Here is a 15,417-nt window from a genome sequence, read left to right as displayed (position 1 = left end):
GACTTACAGATTATCCTTACAGGGGACACTGTAGATTTTTCTTTGCATAAATGTTTTGTAGATGATCCATTTATATAGCCCAACTGGGAGTGTGTTTGTAACAATGTATAGTTTTACTTATTTTTTAATAACATTGTGCTGATTTTCAGACTCCTAACCAAGCCCCAAAATGTCAGATGTATACACGCGTTCAAAAACTCCTGCTGACTCCTGTTTGTCTAAATCTGTCTTTTCCTATGCAGGGAAAGGGGGGGGGGGCAGGGTTCTGCTCTTCTTGTGTTCCCAGCCCCTTTTACTGGGTGTCCCAACCTAACCCCATCAACAGTGCTAACTGGGAGCTTCTAAGTAAGTTTTTAAAAAAGGTTTTATACTGGATTATTATATCAGTACCTGTGCATATTATTCTTTATAGTAGTGTCTAAGACATGCAGTTATATGGAAATTGGTGTAAACTGTCCCTTTAAATTAGCCATTTTTTGTTAAAACCAAGTGACGATTATGATAACTTCTTGAAGGAACATTGTACTATCAATTTTTTTCTCTCTTTTAATGTGTTCCAAATTATAACATTTTAGCTGCTGGAGTGTTATTAAATAGTTTACAAATAGCTCATTTACCTTTATTTTGATATTTGAAATAGCGGTCTGTTGAAATGACCACCTATACTGAAAATAAGAATGTGTTTGTGTGCTCTCTAGAAAAGCTATCTAAACATGAGATGAGATAACAGTGAAAAATAACCTCTCAGTGGAGTGGTAGAGTTATATTTGTCTATCTGAAATTATTGGTTTTGCTCTTTGAATTTACCAGATTTAAATTAGTATTTCAATACCTTACTATTAGATTATGTTTACTAAAAAGAAATGGGCATACTCTTGAGAACAATAGATAATGGTTTTGATGAGCAAAACAGTTACAAAAATAAAAAGGAGTGCATAATTTCCTATACATTGAATATTCTGCAGTAAGTCTTTTGCAACATATTAACCTCTTCGCTACTGGGAATTTCTCAGAAGAACTTGCCCAAAATACCGGAATTTTTTTTTGCATTTTTGCTATCACTCCATTTAAACAGAAATAGAGCCTTGTTTGTTTGTTTTTTGCTTTTTATATTTACCTATCAAAACTATATATATATTTTTTTTTTTTTACGTAGACAACCCAAGGTATTGATCTAGGCCCATTTTGGTATATTTCATGCCACCATTTAACAAACTTTTTTTTAAACTCCTTCCTAATACTAACTCCCTTAACCCCTTAATGACAACTGACGTACCAGGTACGTCATGCAAAAACTAACAGTTAATGACAATGGACGTACCTGGTACGTCAGTTGTCTAACAGAGTGCTGGAAGCGATCACAAATGCTTCCAGCAGCTCTGAGGGTATTGCAGTGGTGCCTCGATATGGAGGCATCCTGCAATACCACTTTACAAGCCTCCGATGCAGAGAGAGCCACTCTGTGGCCCTCTCTGCACCGGTAGCGATGGTGCCAGACTGTCCGGGTGTGAGGGTGCGTGCGCACGCGCACGATGCACGCGCGCATGCACGAGGGGTGAGTGTGCATGTTAATGTGCATGGGTGCATGCACGGGGCGCACATGCACGTGCGTGTGCACGTGCGCGCATTAGCCACACTGACACCAATGAATGAGGGCAGAAAGGGAGAAAAAGGTAAAAAAAAAAATTAAATATAAAAGGATCTGGGAGGGGGAGGGGGTGGGGGTATTGTGGGGGGGCTGCTACACTACATAAATAGTTTTTAAGTTAAAAATAAAATAAAAATACTTTTTGGGGGGTTTTTGGGGCCAAACTGGGTACTGGCAGACAGCTGCCAGTACCCAAGATGGCGGTAATTAGGTAGGGGAGAGGGTTAGAGAGCTGGAGGGGGGATCAGGGAGGTTGGGGCTAAGGCAGGGGTCCATCACAGCTAAAATATTTTATTATTTTTATTTAAAAAAAAAAAAAAAAAAAAAAACACCTCTTTTATTTAGTACTGGCAGACTTTCTGCCAGTACTTAAGATGGCGGGAACAATTGTGGGGTGGGGGAGGGAAGAGAGCTGTTTGGGAGGGATCAGGGGGTGGGATGTGTCAGGTGGGAGGCTAATCTCTAAAATTAACCCTGCAAGCTCCCTACAAGCTACCCAATTTAACCCCTTCACTGCTGGGCATAATTAACGTATGGTGCGCAGCAGCATTTAGCGGCCTTCTAATTACCAAAAAGCAACGCCAAAGCCATAGAAGTCTGCTATTTCTGAACAAAGGGGATCCCAGAGAAGCTTTTACAACAATTTCTGCCATAATAGCACAAGCTGTTTGTAAATAATTTCAGTGAGAAACCTAAAATTGTGAAAAAAACAGAATTTATGTTTACCTGATAAATTTCTTTCTCCAACGGTGTGTCCGGTCCACGGCGTCATCCTTACTTGTGGGATATTCTCTTCCCCAACAGGAAATGGCAAAGAGCCCAGCAAAGCTGGTCACATGATCCCTCCTAGGCTCCGCCTACCCCAGTCATTCGACCGACGTTAAGGAGGAATAATAGCATAGGAGAAACCATATGGTACCGTGGTGACTGTAGTTAAAGAAAATAAATTATCAGACCTGATTAAAAAAACCAGGGCGGGCCGTGGACCGGACACACCGTTGGAGAAAGAAATTTATCAGGTAAACATAAATTCTGTTTTCTCCAACATAGGTGTGTCCGGTCCACGGCGTCATCCTTACTTGTGGGAACCAATACCAAAGCTTTAGGACACGGATGAAGGGAGGGAGCAAATCAGGTCACCTAAATGGAAGGCACCACGGCTTGCAAAACCTTTCTCCCAAAAATAGCCTCAGAAGAAGCAAAAGTATCAAACTTGTAAAATTTGGTAAAAGTGTGCAGTGAAGACCAAGTCGCTGCCCTACATATCTGATCAACAGAAGCCTCGTTCTTGAAGGCCCATGTGGAAGCCACAGCCCTAGTGGAATGAGCCGTGATTCTTTCGGGAGGCTGCCGTCCGGCAGTCTCGTAAGCCAATCTGATGATGCTTTTAATCCAAAAAGAGAGAGAGGTAGAAGTTGCTTTTTGACCTCTCCTTTTACCTGAATAAACAACAAACAGGGAAGATGTTTGTCTAAAATCCTTTGTAGCATCTAAATAGAATTTTAGAGCGCGAACAACATCCAAATTGTGCAACAAGCGTTCCTTCTTTGAAACTGGTTTCGGACACAGAGAAGGTACGATAATCTCCTGGTTAATGTTTTTGTTAGAAACAACTTTTGGAAGAAAACCAGGTTTAGTACGTAAAACCACCTTATCTGCATGGAACACCAGATAAGGAGGAGAACACTGCAGAGCAGATAATTCTGAAACTCTTCTAGCAGAAGAAATTGCAACTAAAAACAAAACTTTCCAAGATAATAACTTAATATCAACGGAATGTAAGGGTTCAAACGGAACCCCCTGAAGAACTGAAAGAACTAAATTGAGACTCCAAGGAGGAGTCAAAGGTTTGTAAACAGGCTTGATTCTAACCAGAGCCTGAACAAAGGCTTGAACATCTGGCACAGCTGCCAGTTTTTTGTGAAGTAACACCGACAAGGCAGAAATCTGTCCCTTCAGGGAACTTGCCGATAATCCTTTTTCCAATCCTTCTTGAAGGAAGGATAGAATCCTAGGAATCTTAACCTTGTCCCAAGGGAATCCTTTAGATTCACACCAACAGATATATTTTTTCCAAATTTTGTGGTAAATCTTTCTAGTTACAGGCTTTCTGGCCTGAACAAGAGTATCGATAACAGAATCTGAGAAACCTCGCTTCGATAAAATCAAGCGTTCAATCTCCAAGCAGTCAGCTGGAGTGAAACCAGATTCGGATGTTCGAACGGACCCTGAACAAGAAGGTCTCGTCTCAAAGGTAGCTTCCAAGGTGGAGCCGATGACATATTCACCAGATCTGCATACCAAGTCCTGCGTGGCCACGCAGGAGCTATCAAGATCACCGACGCCCTCTCCTGATTGATCCTGGCTACCAGCCTGGGGATGAGAGGAAACGGCGGGAACACATAAGCTAGTTTGAAGGTCCAAGGTGCTACTAGTGCATCCACTAGAGCCGCCTTGGGATCCCTGGATCTGGACCCGTAGCAAGGAACTTTGAAGTTCTGACGAGAGGCCATCAGATCCATGTCTGGAATGCCCCAAAGTTGAGTGACTTGGGCAAAGATTTCCGGATGGAGTTCCCACTCCCCCGGATGCAATGTCTGACGACTCAGAAAATCCGCTTCCCAATTTTCCACTCCCGGGATGTGGATAGCAGACAGGTGGCAGGAGTGAGACTCCGCCCATAGAATGATCTAGGTCACTTCTTCCATCGCTAGGGAACTCCTTGTTCCCCCCTGATGGTTGATGTACGCAACAGTCGTCATGTTGTCTGATTGAAACCGTATGAACTTGGTCCTCGCTAGCTGAGGCCAAGCCTTGAGAGCATTGAATATCGCTCTCAGTTCCAGAATATTTATCGGTAGAAGAGATTCTTCCCGAGACCAAAGACCCTGAGCTTTCAGGGATCCCCAGACCGCGCCCCAGCCCATCAGACTGGCGTCGGTCGTGACAATGACCCACTCTGGTCTGTGGAATGTCATCCCTCGTGACAGGTTGTCCAGGGACAGCCACCAACGGAGTGAGTCTCTGGTCCTCTGATTTACTTGTATCTTTGGAGACAAGTCTGTATAGTCCCCATTCCACTGACTGAGCATGCACAGTTGTAACGGTCTTAGATGAATGCGCGCAAAAGGAACTATGTCCATTGCCGCTACCATCAACCCGATCACTTCCATGCACTGAGCTACGGAAGGAAGAGGAACGGAATGAAGTATTCGACAAGAGTCCAGGAGCTTTGTCTTTCTGGCCTCTGTTAGAAAAATCCTCATTTCTGAGGAGTCTATAATTGTTCCCAAGAAGGGAACCCTTGTTGACGGGGATAGAGAACTCTTTTCCACGTTCACTTTCCAGCCGTGCGATCTGAGAAAGGCCAGGACGATGTCCGTGTGAGCCTTTGCTCGAGGGAGGGACGACGCTTGAATCAGAATGTCGTCCAGGTAAGGTACTACTGCAATGCCCCTTGGTCTTAGCACAGCTAGAAGGGACCCTAGTACCTTTGTGAAAATCCTTGGAGCAGTGGCTAATCCGAAAGGAAGCGCCACGAACTGGTAATGTTTGTCCAAGAATGCAAACCTTAGGAACCGATGATGTTCCTTGTGGATAGGAATATGTAGATACGCATCCTTTAAATCCACCGTGGTCATGAATTGACCTTCCTGGATGGAAGGAAGGATAGTTCGAATGGTTTCCATCTTGAAAGATGGGACCTTGAGAAATTTGTTTAAGATCTTGAGATCTAGGATTGGTCTGAATGTTCCCTCTTTTTTGGGAACTATGAACAGATTGGAGTAGAACCCCATCCCTTGTTCTCTCAATGGAACAGGATGAATCACTCCCATTTTTAACAGGTCTTCTACGCAAAGTAAGAACGCCTGTCTTTTTATGTGGTCTGAAGACAACTGAGACCTGTGGAACCTTCCCCTTGGGGGAAGTCCCTTGAATTCCAGAAGATAACCCTGGGAGACTATTTCTAGCGCCCAAGGATCCAGAACATCTCTTGCCCAAGCCTGAGCGAAGAGAGAGAGTCTGCCCCCCACCAGATCCGGTCCCGGATCGGGGGCCGATATTTCATGCTGTCTTGGTAGCAGTGGCAGGTTTCTTTGCCTGCTTTCCCTTGTTCCAGCCTTGCATTGGTCTCCAAGCTGGCTTGGCCTGAGAAGTATTACCTTCTTGCTTAGAGGACGTAGCACCTTGGGCTGGTCCGTTTTTACGAAAGGGACGAAAATTAGGTCTATTTTTTGCCTTGAAAGGCCGATCCTGAGGAAGGGCATGGCCCTTACCCCCAGTGATATCAGAGATAATCTCTTTCAAGTCAGGACCAAACAGCGTTTTCCCCTTGAAAGGAATGTTTAGTAGCTTGTTCTTGGAAGACGCATCAGCCGACCAAGATTTCAACCAAATCGCTCTGCGCGCCACAATAGCAAACCCAGAATTCTTAGCCGCTAACTTAGCCAATTGCAAAGAGGCGTCTAGAGTGAAAGAATTAGCCAATTTGAGAGTATTGACTCTGTCCATAATCTCCTCATAAGGAGGCGAGTCACTATCGAGCACCTTAATCAGTTCATCAAACCAGAAATATGCGGCTGTAGTGACAGGGACAATGCATGAAATGGGTTGTAGAAGGTAACCCTGCTGAACAAACATCTTTTTAAGCAAACCTTCTAATTTTTTATCCATAGGATCTTTGAAAGCACAACTATCCTCTATGGGAATAGTGGTGCGTTTGTTTAAAGTAGAAACCGCTCCCTCGACCTTGGGGACTGACTGCCATAAGTCCTTTCTGGGGTCGACCATAGGAAACAATTTTTTAAATATGGGGGGAGGGACGAAAGGAATACCGGGCCTTTCCCATTCTTTATTAACAATGTCCGCCACCCGCTTGGGTATAGGAAAAGCTTCTGGGAGCCCCGGCACCTCTAGGAACTTGTCCATTTTACATAGTTTCTCTGGGATGACCAAATTTTCACAATCATCCAGAGTGGATAATACCTCCTTAAGCAAAATGCGGAGATGTTCCAATTTAAATTTAAAAGTAATCACATCAGATTCAGCCTGCTGAGAAATATTCCCTAAATCAGTAATTTCTCCCTCAGACAAAACCTCCCTGGCCCCCTCAGATTGGGTTAGGGGCCCTTCAGAGATATTAATATCAGCGTCGTCATGCTCTTCAGTAACTAAAACAGAGCATCCACGCTTACGCTGACAAGGGTTCATTTTGGCTAAAATGTTTTTGACAGAATTATCCATTACAGCCGTTAATTGTTGCATAGTAAGGAGTATTGGCGCGCTAGATGTACTAGGGGCCTCCTGAGTGGGCAAGACTCGTGTAGACGAAGGAGGGAATGATGCAGTACCATGCTTACTCCCCTCACTTGAGGAATCATCTTGGGCATCATTATCATTATCACATAAATCACATTTATTTAAATGAATAGGAATTCTGGCTTCCCCACATTCAGAACACAGTCTATCTGGTAGTTCAGACATGTTAAACAGGCATAAACTTGATAAGAAAGTACAAAAAACGTTTTTAAATAAAACCGTTACTGTCACTTTAAATTTTAAACTGAACACACTTTATTACTGCAATTGCGAAAAAACATGAAGGAATTGTTCAAAATTCACAAAACTTTCACCACAGTGTCTTAAAGCCTTGAAAATATTGCACACCAAATTTGGAAGCTTTAACCCTTAAAATAACGGAACCGGAGCCGTTTTAAGCTTTAACCCCTTTACAGTCCCTGGTATCTGCTTTGCTGAGACCCAACCAAACCCAAGGGGAATACGATACCAAATGATGCCTTCAGAAGTCTTTTATAAGTATCAGAGCTCCTCTCACATGCGACTGCATGCCATGCCTCTCAAAAACAAGTGCGCAACACCGGCGCGAAAATGAGACTCTGCCTATGCTTTGGGAAAGCCCCTAAAGAATAAGGTGTCTAAAACAGTGCCTGCCGATATTATTATATCAAAATACCCAGAATAAATGATTCCTCAAGGCTAAATAAGAGTTAAACACTAAAAAACTCTAAGCCATCTCCGTGGAGATGTTGCCTGTACAACGGCAAAGAGAATGACTGGGGTAGGCGGAGCCTAGGAGGGATCATGTGACCAGCTTTGCTGGGCTCTTTGCCATTTCCTGTTGGGGAAGAGAATATCCCACAAGTAAGGATGACGCCGTGGACCGGACACACCTATGTTGGAGAAATATAATTTATGCTTACCTGATAAATTCATTTCTCCTGTAGTGTAGTCAGTCCACGGGTCATCCATTACTTATGGGATTATATCTCCTCCCTAACAGGAAGTGCAAGAGGATCACCCAAGCAGAGCTGCTATATAGCTCCTCCCCTCTACGTCATATCCAGTCATTCGACCAAAACCATACGAGAAAGGAGAAACTATAGGGTGCAGTGGTGACTGGAGTTTAATTAAAATTTAGACCTGCAGTAAAAACAGGGCGGGCCGTGGACTGACTACACTACAGGAGAAATGAATTTATCAGGTAAGCATAAATTATATTTTCTCCTGTTAAGTGTAGTCAGTCCACGGGTCATCCATTACTTATGGGATACCAATACCAAAGCTAAAAGTACACGGATGACGGGAGGGACAGGCAGGATCTTTACACGGAAGGAACCACTGCCTGTAGAACCTTTCTCCCAAAAACAGCCTCCGAAGAAGCAAAAGTGTCAAATTTGTAAAATTTTGAAAAAGTGTGAAGTGAAGACCAAGTTGCAGCCTTGCAAATCTGTTCAACAGAGGCCTCATTCTTAAAGGCCCAAGTGGAAGCCACAGCTCTAGTAGAATGAGCTGTAATCCTTTCAGGAGGCTGCTGTTCAGCAGTCTCATAGGCTAAACGTATTATGCTACGAAGCCAAAAAACATAATTTATGTAAGAACTTACCTGATAAATTCATTTCTTTCATATTAGCAAGAGTCCATGAGCTAGTGACGTATGACGTATGACGTATGGGATATACATTTCTACCAGGAGGGGCAAAGTTTCCCAAACCTTAAAATGCCTATAAATACACCCCTCACCACACCCACAATTCAGTTTAACGAATAGCCAAGAAGTGGGGTGATAAGAAAAAAGTGCGAAAGCATATAAAATAAGGAATTGGAATAATTGTGCTTTATACAAAATCATAACCACCACAAAAAAAGGGCGGGCCTCATGGACTCTTGCTAATATGAAAGAAATGAATTTATCAGGTAAGTTCTTACATAAATTATGTTTTCTTTCATGTAATTAGCAAGAGTCCATGAGCTAGTGACGTATGGGATAATGACTACCCAAGAAGTGGATCTTTCCACACAAGAGTCACTAGAGAGGGAGGGATAAAATAAAGACAGCCAATTCCTGCTGAAAATAATCCACACCCAAAATAAAGTTTAATGAAAAACATAAGCAGAAGATTCAAACTGAAACCGCTGCCTGAAGTACTTTTCTACCAAAAACTGCTTCAGAAGAAGAAAATACATAAAAATGGTAGAATTTAGTAAAAGTATGCAAAGAGGACCAAGTCGCTGCTTTGCAAATCTGGTCAACCGAAGCTTCATTCCTAAACGCCCAGGAAGTAGAAACTGACCTAGTAGAATGAGCTGTAATTCTCTGAGGCGGAGTTTTACCCGACTCAACATAGGCAAGATGAATTAAAGATTTCAACCAAGATGCCAAAGAAATGGCAGAAGCTTTCTGGCCTTTTCTAGAACCGGAAAAAATAACAAATAGACTAGAAGTCTTACGAAAAGATTTCGTAGCTTCAACATAATATTTCAAAGCTCTAACAACATCCAAAGAATGCAACGATTTCTCCTTAGAATTCTTAGGATTAGGACATAATGAAGGAACCACAATTTCTCTACTAATGTTGTTGGAATTCACAACTTTAGGTAAAAATTCAAAAGAAGTTCGCAACACCGCCTTATCCTGATGAAAAATCAGAAAAGGAGACTCACAAGAAAGAGCAGATAATTCAGAAACTCTTCTGGCAGAAGAGATGGCCAAAAGGAACAAAAAACTTTCCAAGAAAGTAATTTAATATCCAATGAATGCATAGGTTCAAATGGAGGAGCTTGAAGAGCCCCCAGAACCAAATTCAAACTCCAAGGAGGAGAAATTGACTTAATGACAGGCTTTATACGAACCAAAGCTTGTACAAAACAATGAATATCAGGAAGAATAGCAATCTTTCTGTGAAAAAGAACAGAAAGAGCAGAGATTTGACCTTTCAAGGAACTTGCGGACAAACCCTTATCTAAACCATCCTGAAGAATACTGTAATATTCTCGGTATTCTAAAAGAATGCCAAGAAAAATGATGAGAAAGACACCAAGAAATATAAGTCTTCCAGACTCTATAATATATCTCTCTGGATACAGATGTACGAGCCTGTAACATAGTATTAATCACAGAGTCAGAGAAACCTCTTTGACCAAGAATCAAGCGTTCAATCGCCATACCTTTAAATTTAAGGATTTCAGATCCTGATGGAAAAAAAGGACCTTGAGACAAAAGGTCTGGTCTTAACGGAAGAGTCCACGGTTGGCAAGAGGCCATCCGGACAAGATCCGCATACCAAAACCTGTAAGGCCATGCCGGAGCTACCAGCAGAACAAACGAGCATTCCTTCAGAATCTTGGAGGTTACTCTTGGAAGAAGAACTAGAGGCGGAAAGATATAGGGAGGATGATACTTCCAAGGAAGTGATAATGCATCCACTGCCTCCGCCTGAGGATCCCGGGATCTGGACAGATACCTGGGAAGTTTCTTGTTTAGATGAGAAGCCATCAGATCTATTTCTGGAAGTTCCTAGATTTGAACAATCTGAAGAAATACCTCTGGGTGAAGAGACCATTCGCCCGGATGCAACGTTTGACGACTGAGATAATCCGCTTTCCAAATGTCCATACCTGGGATATGAACCGCAGAGATTAGACAGGAGCTGGATTCCGCCCAAACCAAAATTCGAGATACTTCTTTCATAGCCAGAGGACTGTGAGTCCCTCCTTGATGATTGATGTATGCCACAGTTGTGACATTGTCTATCTGAAAACAAATGAACAACTCTCTCTTCAGAAGAGGCCAAGACTGAAGAGCTCTGAAAATTGCACGGAGTTCCAAAATATTGATCAGAAATCTCACCTCCTGAGATTCCCAAACCCCTTGTGCCGTCAGATACCCCCACACAGCTCCCCAACCTGTAAGACTTGCATCTGTTGAGATTATAGTCCAGGTCGGAAGAACAAAGAAGCCCCCTGAACTAAACGATGGTGATCTGTCCACCATGTCAGAGAGTGTTGTAAAATCGGTTTAAAGATATTAATTGAGATATCTTTGAGTAATCCCTGCACCATTGGTTCAGCATACAGAGCTGAAGAGGTCGCATGTGAAAACGAGCAAAGGAGATCGCATCTGATGCAACAGTCCTAAGACCCAACATTTCCATGCATAAGGCTACCAAAGGGAATGATTGTGACTGAAGGTTTTGACAAGCTGATATCAATGTTAAACTTCTCTTGTCTGACAAGGACAGAGTCATAGACACTGAATTTATCTAGAAACCTAAAAAGGTTACCCTTGTCTGAGGAATCAATGAACTGATTGGTAAATTGATCCTCCAACCATGAACTTGAAGAAACAACACAAGTCGATTCGTATGAGATTCTTCGAAAATGAGAAGACTGAGCAAATACCAAGATATCGTCCAAATAAGGAAATACCAAAAACCCTATTCTCTGATTACAGAAAGAAGGGCACCGAGAACCTTTGAAAAAAATTCTTGGAACTGAGGCTAAGCCAAACGGTAGAGCCACAAAACTGGTAATGCTTGTCTAAAAAGAGAATCTCAGACACTAAAAGTGATCTGGATGAATCGGAATATGCAGATACACATCCTGTAAATCTATTGTAGACATATAATGCCCTTGCTAAACAAAAGGCAGGATAGTCCTACAGTAACCATCTTGAATGTTGGTATCCTAACATAATGATTCAATAATGATAGATCCGGAACTGGTCTGAAGGAATTGACCTTCTTTGGTACAATGAAAAAATAAGATCCCAGCCCCTGTTCCAGAACTGGAACTGGCATAAATACTCCAGCCAACTCTAGATCTGAAACACATTTCAGAAATGCTGAGCCTTTGCTGTGTTAACTGGGACACGGGAAAGAAAAGAATCTCTTAGCAGGAGGCCTTAACTTGAAGCCAATTCTGTACCTTTCTGAAACAATGTTTCTGAAACCAGAGATTAAGAACGGAATTGATCCAAATTTCTTTGAAGAAAACGTAATCTGCCCCATACCAGCTGAGCTGGAATAAGGGCCGCACCTTCATAGGTACTTAGGAGCTGGCTATAGGTTTCTATAAGGCTTGGATATATTCCAAACTGGAAATAGTTTCCAAACTGATACCGCTCCTGAGGATGAAGGATCAGGCTTTTGTTCCTTGTGAGGAAAGGAACGAAAATGATTATTTACCCTGGAAAGAAAGGGAAAGCAAAGTTGACTTAGAAGACATGTCAGCATTCCAAGTTTAATCCATAAAGCTATTCTAGCTAAAATAGCTAGAGACATATACCTGACATCAACTCTAATGATATCAAAAGATGGTATCACCAATAAAATTATTAGCATGTTATAAAATAAAAATAATGCTATAAAATTATGATCTGTTACTTGTTGCGCTAAAGCTTCTAACCAAAAAGTTGAAGCTGCAGCAACATCCGCTAAAAATATAGCAGGTCTAAGAAGATTACCTGAACATAAGTAAGCTTTTCTTAGAAAGGAATCAATTTTCCTATCTAAAGGATCCTTAAATGAAGTACTATCTGCCGTAGGAATAGTAGTACATTAGCAGGAGTAGAGACAGCCCCATAACCTTAGGGATTTTTGTCCCAAAAAAACTCTAATCTGTCAGATGGCACAGGATATAATTTGCTTAAACGTCTAGAAGGAGTAAATAAATTACCCAAATTATTCCATTCCCTGGAAATTACTTCAGAAATAGCATCAGGGAGATAAAACACTTCTGGAATAACTACAGGAGATTTAAAAACCTTATTTAAACGTTTACATTTAGTATCAAGAGGACCAGAATCCTCTATTTCTAATGCAAATAACACTTCTTTAAGTAAAGAACGAATAAATTCCATCTTGAACAAATACAAAGATTTATCAGCATCAACCTCTGAGACAGAAACCTCAGAACCAGAAGAACCATTATCAGAATGATGATGTTCATTTAAAAATTCATCTGAAAAAAAGAGAAGTTTTAAAAGACTTTTATGTATACTAGAAGGAAAAATAACAGACATAGCCTTCTTAATGGATTTAAAAAATAAAATCCCTTATGTTATCAGGAACACTCTGAAAATTAGATGTTGACGGAACAGCAACAGGTAATGTAACAGTACTAAAGGAAATTTTATCTGCATTAATAAGTTTGACATGACATGCAATACAAATAACAGCTGGAGAAACAGATACCAAAAGTTTATAGCAGATACACTTAGCTTGGTAGCTCCAGCATTGTGCAGTGATTTTCCTGAAGTATCTTCTGACTCAGTTGCAACGTGGAACATCTTGCAATATGTAAAAGAAAAAAACAACATATAAAGCAAAATTGATCAAATTCCTTAAATGACAGTTTCAGGAATGGGAAAAAAATGCCAAAGAACAAGCTTCTAGCAACCAGAAGCAATAAAAAATGAGACTTAAATAATGTGGAGACAAAAGTGACGCCCATATTTTTTCGCGCCAAATAAGACGCCCACATTATTTGGCGCCTAAATGCTTTTGGCGCCAAAAATGACGCCACATCCGGAACGCCGACATTTTTGGCGCAAAATAACGTCAAAGAATGACGCAACTTCCGGCGACACGTATGACGCCGGAAACGGAAATAGAATTTTTGCGCCAAAAAAGTCCGCGCCAAGAATGACGCAATAAAATGAAGCATTTTCAGCCCCCGCGAGCCTAACAGCCCACAGGGAAAAAGTCAAATTTTAAGGTAAAAAATGTTAAATTAAAATGCATTATCCCAAATATGAAACTGACTGTCTGAAAAAACAGAATTTATGTTTACCTGATAAATTACTTTCTCCAACGGTGTGTCCGGTCCACGGAGTCATCCTTACTTGTGGGAAATTCTCTTCCCCAACAGGAAATGGCAAAGAGCCCAGCAAAGCTGGTCACATGATCCCTCCTAGGCTCCGCCTACCCCAGTCATTCGACCGACGTAAAGGAGGAATATTTGCATAGGAGAAACCATATGATACCGTGGTGACTGTAGTTAAAGAAAATAAATTATCAGACCTGATTAAAAAACCAGGGCGGGCCGTGGACCGGACACACCGTTGGAGAAAGTAATTTATCAGGTAAACATAAATTCTGTTTTCTCCAACATAGGTGTGTCCGGTCCACGGCGTCATCCTTACTTGTGGGAACCAATACCAAAGCTTTAGGACACGGATGAAGGGAGGGAGCAAATCAGGTCACCTAAATGGAAGGCACCACGGCTTGCAAAACCTTTCTCCCAAAAATAGCCTCAGAAGAAGCAAAAGTATCAAACTTGTAAAATTTGGTAAAAGTGTGCAGTGAAGACCAAGTCGCTGCCCTACATATCTGATCAACAGAAGCCTCGTTCTTGAAGGCCCATGTGGAAGCCACAGCCCTAGTGGAATGAGCTGTGATTCTTTCAGGAGGCTGCCGTCCGGCAGTCTCATAAGCCAATCTGATGATGCTTTTAATCCAAAAAGAGAGAGAGGTAGAAGTTGCTTTTTGACCTCTCCTTTTACCAGAATAAACAACAAACAAGGAAGATGTTTGTCTAAAATCCTTTGTAGCATCTAAATAGAATTTTAGAGCGCGAACAACATCCAAATTGTGCAACAAACGTTCCTTCTTTGAAACTGGATTCGGACACAAAGAAGGCACGACTATCTCCTGGTTAATGTTTTTGTTAGAAACAACTTTCGGAAGAAAACCAGGTTTAGTACGTAAAACCACCTTATCTGCATGGAACACCAGATAAGGAGGAGAACACTGCAGAGCAGATAATTCTGAAACTCTTCTAGCAGAAGAAATTGCAACCAAAAACAAAACTTTCCAAGATAATAACTTAATATCAACGGAATGTAAGGGTTCAAATGGAACCCCCTGAAGAACTGAAAGAACTAAGTTGAGACTCCAAGGAGGAGTCAAAGGTTTGTAAACAGGCTTGATTCTAACCAGAGCCTGAACAAAGGCTTGAACATCTGGCACAGCTGCCAGCTTTTTGTGAAGTAACACAGACAAGGCAGAAATCTGTCCCTTCAAGGAACTTGCAGATAATCCTTTCTCCAATCCTTCTTGAAGAAAGGATAGAATCTTAGGAATTTTTACCTTGTCCCAAGGGAATCCTTTAGATTCACACCAACAGATATATTTTTTCCATATTTTGTGGTAAATTTTTCTAGTTACAGGCTTTCTGGCCTGAACAAGAGTATCAATAACAGAATCTGAGAACCCTCGTTTTGATAAGATCAAGCGTTCAATCTCCAAGCAGTCAGTTGGAGTGAGACCAGATTCGGATGTTCGAACGGACCTTGAACAAGGAGGTCTCGTCTCAAAGGTAGCTTCCATGGTGGAGCCGATGACATATTCACCAGATCTGCATACCAAGTCCTGCGTGGCCACGCAGGAGCTATCAAGATCACCGATGCCCTCTCCTGATTGATCCTGGCTACCAGCCTGGGGATGAGAGGAAACGGCGGGAATACATAA

At 41.8% G+C, this 15,417-nt stretch overlaps 1 protein-coding gene across 2 annotated transcripts in view; it reads right to left on the bottom strand.

The window, feature by feature from the left end:
* Nucleotides 1-15,417, bottom strand: part of GOLM2 (golgi membrane protein 2) — a 214,438-nt gene that overhangs the window by 130,232 nt on the left and 68,789 nt on the right. The gene's annotated exons all lie outside the window — the stretch shown is intronic.

The sequence above is a fragment of the Bombina bombina genome, chromosome 6 (genome assembly GCF_027579735.1).
Source record: "Bombina bombina isolate aBomBom1 chromosome 6, aBomBom1.pri, whole genome shotgun sequence".
Lineage (NCBI taxonomy): Eukaryota > Metazoa > Chordata > Amphibia > Anura > Bombinatoridae > Bombina > Bombina bombina.
This window is presented reverse-complemented; position numbering and strand designations above follow the sequence as displayed.